The 5,000-nt window shown below is 30.5% G+C and overlaps 2 protein-coding genes across 16 annotated transcripts in view; one reads left to right on the forward strand and one right to left on the reverse strand.

Annotated features, from left to right (window-relative positions):
- The window catches only part of LOC124424138 (TLD domain-containing protein 2), a 226,875-nt gene that overhangs the window by 115,055 nt on the left and 106,820 nt on the right, over positions 1-5,000 (reverse strand). For 2 of the 15 annotated variants that reach the window (XM_046962742.1, XM_046962740.1), the window contains exon 1: positions 12-330. The exons of 5 other annotated variants lie outside the window; for them this stretch is intronic. The gene's annotated coding sequence lies outside the window, so the exon portion shown is untranslated. Of the gene's footprint in view, positions 1-11; positions 331-5,000 lie in introns of those variants that run through there. 8 more of the 15 variants (XM_046962755.1, XM_046962744.1, XM_046962746.1 and 5 more) reach the window with 6 other exon arrangements.
- LOC124424154 (cilia- and flagella-associated protein 36) overlaps positions 512-5,000 on the forward strand; it is a 118,017-nt gene continuing 113,528 nt past the window's right edge. The window contains exon 1 of the mRNA XM_046962796.1: positions 512-746. The gene's annotated coding sequence lies outside the window, so the exon portion shown is untranslated. The remainder of the gene's footprint in view (positions 747-5,000) is intronic.

The following is a 5,000-nucleotide window of genomic DNA, read 5'->3' on the forward strand; positions in this document are numbered from 1 at the left end:
TATATACATACACAAACGTTTTCTTGACTTATTTCATTTCATTTCATTTTATTTCATTCTTTTTCTTTCGTTCGATTTTCTCAGGTCGATTTTATTTCTGTTTGTTCGTTCGTTTATATCGAATTCGCGGCACACTCGATGATTAAAACGACACCATCACATGCACCATTAACACTATCATCACGACGACGACAACGACAACAACGAGGACAATGACAACGATGATGACGACGTCGGATGATATTATCTCGTTCACGTATTTTCTTTCGCGCTTACAGACGAAACGACGAACGTTACGAGAATCGTGTATCGCGGCGACTAAACCAGAGAGAACGGGCCCGCTCGTATTTATACGGCTCGAAGAGAGCGAACAAACTGTCTCTCGTGTTCGCGTCCTCATCGCTCGCCTCTCTCTCTTACTCTCTCTGTCTACCTCTCTCTCTCTCACTCTCTCTCTCTCTCTGTCTTCTTACGGCCCCCCTGATCACCCTCGCCCCACTCCCCCGCTTCCCGTAGTCCCTCCACTACCACCCGCCAACCGCACGGCACGATCGCTGCCAGTAAACGCACGATTCTTCGATAGAGTGAGTGAGTGAGTAAGTGAGCGAGTGAGTTAGTTAGTTAGTGAATAAGAAAGAGAGAGAGAGAGAGAGAGAGAGAGAGAGAGAGAGAAAGAGTACGAGACTACACTGTTGCCAATGTTCGGCCCTTTACGAACCGACTGTACGAAGAGAAGGTACTTGAACGTACGTATATACATCTTTGATATACATATTAAATTTATCGAGACACATAGACACATATATGTGTATGTATAAACATATATACGTACACTGGTATTTTTTGTGTATAATGTATAAAAAATTATTAATGCCAGATGAAAGTAATTTCGTTTTTTTTTATTTATTTTTTTTTTTTTTTTTATTTTTTAATTCTTTTTTTCTTCTCTTTACCTCCTAAGAACTTATATCTGTATCAAAGTTTAATTTCAGATAAATTATTATTATAAAAGTAAAATATTATTTGTAGAACTTTTTTTTTTTCTTTCTTTTTTTTTTTTTTTTTTTTCTTTAAAAATTATTACCGATTGTAATAATTGATTTGAAACTTTATTTTTCGGAGATTGTTATTTAATAGATTATTTGTTATTTAATAGATTGTTATTTCATTATTCAAGAATTGTAGAAATATAAAACTAATTTTTTGCATACATAAATTATCATTAAATATAACTTTGTCTTTCAAAAATTATTTTTGAAGAAAATTTTATTACTTTATTTATTTATTTTCTTTTTCTTCTTATCATTAGATCCATCGAAAAGCTTTGTTTGCTCGATGCGGAATAGTGTTTAAGTAAAATTCTATTTTCGAATGATCTTTCTTTTTTTCTAAATAAAAACTATCGTTTCAAAATGATTTCTTATTGATAAATAAATTAAAATAAGAATTAAAATTTCTATTACATACAATTACGTAAACACGTAATGCGTGTGCGTGTAATATGATTTTTTTTCCTTTTATTTTAATACACATATACACACACACAGATATATATATATATATATATATATATATATATATATATATATATAATTAATCTAATATTAAATATCATCGATCGATGATTCCTACTTCTAATAGTTAATCGATGATTGATTAGAGCGATTATTTCGAATCAATAAAATTCTTCGATAAATTGATTATTATCGTATTGTGTCATATTGATCGGACCGATGAAAAAAGTTTATGGTCGGTCGATGTTCGAGGTTCTCGAAAAAAAAAACAAGAAAAAGAAAAAACAAAGAAAAACATGGAATTAGTATCTGCGATTGAACGAATCTACGAAATGCAATGACATTTGCAATTGCAATTGCAACTTTGTTGTAACTCCCACGAGAAAAATTGATGGTTGTATGTAACTAAGTGCATACATATGTAGTTTAGTTGAAACGAGAACGGCTCGACTCGAAGGAAGTTAATAAATGGCGTATCTCCTCGAAGACGCTTGTAAATAAGATGTTGTGATGCGTTTTAATTGCCTCCCATGAGGTAGAGAGAGAGAGAGAGAGAGAGAGAGAGAGAGAGAGAGAGAAGGGGAAAAAAATAAAGAGAAAAAAAAACAAAATCACGCGAGAAACGTCATGCCTTTATTAATGTCTCCGTCTCGTTTCGAGATACACATTTACTTATGTTAATTGTGTAATATTAAAATTGTTTTCCAATTTTCTTCTTTTTTTGTTTATGTTTTCTTTTATTTCTTCTTTTTCAATTAATTCTATTTTCTTTTTCTTTTTTCTTTCTTTCTTTCTTTCTTTTTTCTTTTTTTCTTCTTTTCGAGCATTTATCGCTATCATTTATTTCACGTTCAATAATGAAGAGAATAGGTTTTATTCCTCGAAGAAATTTTCCATGGTAAAGTGTTTTATAACGAAAGCGCACATAAATACTTCGAATAATTAATTAGCTCTGTGCGTTCTGTTTAGAAAAGAAAAGAAAAAAAAAGAGAAAAAGAAAGAAAATGGGAGAGAAAAACAATTAATTTGATAAATGTTGCAATGCAATTCCTCGACGACGAATAATAACCTGGAAATGTTTTAATCTCTTTTAAAAAGATATCTCTTATGTTATAGGTCATATAGAGGATACATATGTACGTCATGACAGCTTTAGAAACGTCCATAATTTTTTTTTCTTTTTATCTAATTCTATTCTTTCCTTTCTTTCTTTCTTTCTTTTCTTTTCTTTTCTTTTCTTTTCTTTTTTCTCTTTTCTTCTTTCTTCTTTTTCCGTCGATTCTTTTTTCTTTAAATATTTATGAAAACGACCAAATTGTTTTTCTCTTCGTTTCGAGATCGCACGGACGAATTGTTTACAAAGAACGCGGAACAACGATCCGCATTAGATTACTTCTATTTTTTGCGCGATAATAGTATGTATTTTCATTATGTAAAAGAGATTTACGAGATGCCATAAAGTTTCTTCCCCCTGTTGAATCCGTAGGAAGATCCAGTAATAGGGAATATTATCTCTCCTGGTTTCTTGTTAAATAAAATATCTTCTTCGTTATCATCGTTCATCGACGCTGATGATTCTCCCTATCTCAAAAAGACTTTCCTGATAATATCGCTATACTCTCTTATTGATAATACTGAATAAACTGCGCACGAGAGACTACCTGCCACTTGTTTTCCTTCTTCATCTTCTTCTTATTATTATTCCAATTATTATTATGCTCGAATATTCGCTACAAACGAAAATGTAAACAATGCATAATGAGCAAGAAAGTTGTTAGGAGGTTGCGTCGTTAAACAGAATTTCACTTTGCGTTAAAAGTTTCTTAAATAGAAGAAATTGTTCGAAGTTAATGAAAAAAAAAAAAAAGAAAAAAGACAAGTTTATTACATTGCGTTTCTTTTTTTTTCTGTATTTTTCTTTTCTTTTTCTTTTTTTTTTTTTTTTTTTTTTTGATCTAGAAAATAAAATAAGTGAAAAATTAGCGTGAAACAACTAAACAAATAGTGTGAAAAATTAAGAAAACAAGAAATGATAATTATTTTCTCTGAAATAAAAGAGAAATTTTATGAAACGAAATTAACTCGAAAAAATTTGACCAAGAGTATTGACGAAAGATACGACAAATCAGATAATTATAAATTCTACGTACGAATCGTTCGTTCCTTTTCTTTTTTTCTTTTTTTTTGAAACTTTTAAAAATAAAAATAAGTATATTGTAGGTACTTCCATTAAAAAAAAAGAAAAAAGATAAAGAGATAAACAAATTTTTGTAAGATCGGTATGACGTATTTATAAAACAAAAAAAGTGTGTGACAGTTGATCAACTCTTTTTCCTTCTTTTTCAAATTTTAATATATATTCTAATTTCTTTTCACAATTTTAAAAAGTAAAAAGAAATATGTACTTTTATATATACGCATCGTTTTATATCCATATTAAATTGATCGTTGATTTGCTTTTCTTTTTTCTGTTCTTTGTTTTTTTTTTTTTTTTTATTTCTTTAAAGAAAATATATTTTTATCGAAAAATTATTACATATCCTTTATTACTTTAACACAACATACCCGTGCAAATTTTCGTCGATTTATTTATTGGTTTTTTATTTCTTTTTCACTTAAAAGAAATTTTAATATTAATTACATCTGCATTTTCTTTTCTTTTCTCTCTCTTTACATTTTTAAAAAGAAAAAAAAAACTACAACATACTTTTACGTTATAATTGATCATTAATATGGTATATTTTTTATTCCTTTATCAAATGAAATTTATTTTTTAATACTTTGATCATATCAGTTACACACTTAATATTATTGAAGACAAGAAAATCATTATTTCGAAAAGTAATTCGATGTATCGCGTTTATCGCGATGAGAAGGAAAAAGAGAGAAAAAAGAAAAGAAAAAAAAGAAAAGAAGGAAAAAAAATATTTGGATTATGCAACATGCTCCGCTGATAACCCTGATGCCATTTGATTCATCGTCGTTGCACCGGCGGCACATCGACACTACACTTTTAACACACAGACCGTTCTTTTCTTCCTTCTTTCTTTTCCTTTCCTTTCTTTCGTGCACGTGTTTCGTTGCATTGGATTGCATTGCATTGCATTGCACTGCACTCCATCGCGTTGCATTACATAGCATCGGTCGCGACGCGAGCCGACCTTAACCCGATTTTAAAAGAGTGAACTCGGGCCACGCCCGACCGACCCTCCCCCACCAACTCACTCGACTCTTCTTTTTATTTTTTTTTCCTTTTTTCTTTTTTCCTCTTTCTCCTCTTCCTCCTTCTTTCACTACTACTACTACTACTACTAATAGTTCTCCCTCTCCCTTTAATACGTCCGCAATTCAACCCTCCTTCGCTATATGCCACACGTTTCTTCTCTCTCATTTTACTTTCATATTTTCTCTTTCAACTCGTACCTGTTATTCCTCTTTCTAACGTTATTTTCTTTTTTTTTTTGCCTCTTTTCTTTTCTTTTCTTT

This window comes from Vespa crabro, chromosome 5 (genome assembly GCF_910589235.1).
Source record: "Vespa crabro chromosome 5, iyVesCrab1.2, whole genome shotgun sequence".
In the NCBI taxonomy this organism is placed as follows: Eukaryota; Metazoa; Arthropoda; class Insecta; order Hymenoptera; family Vespidae; genus Vespa; species Vespa crabro.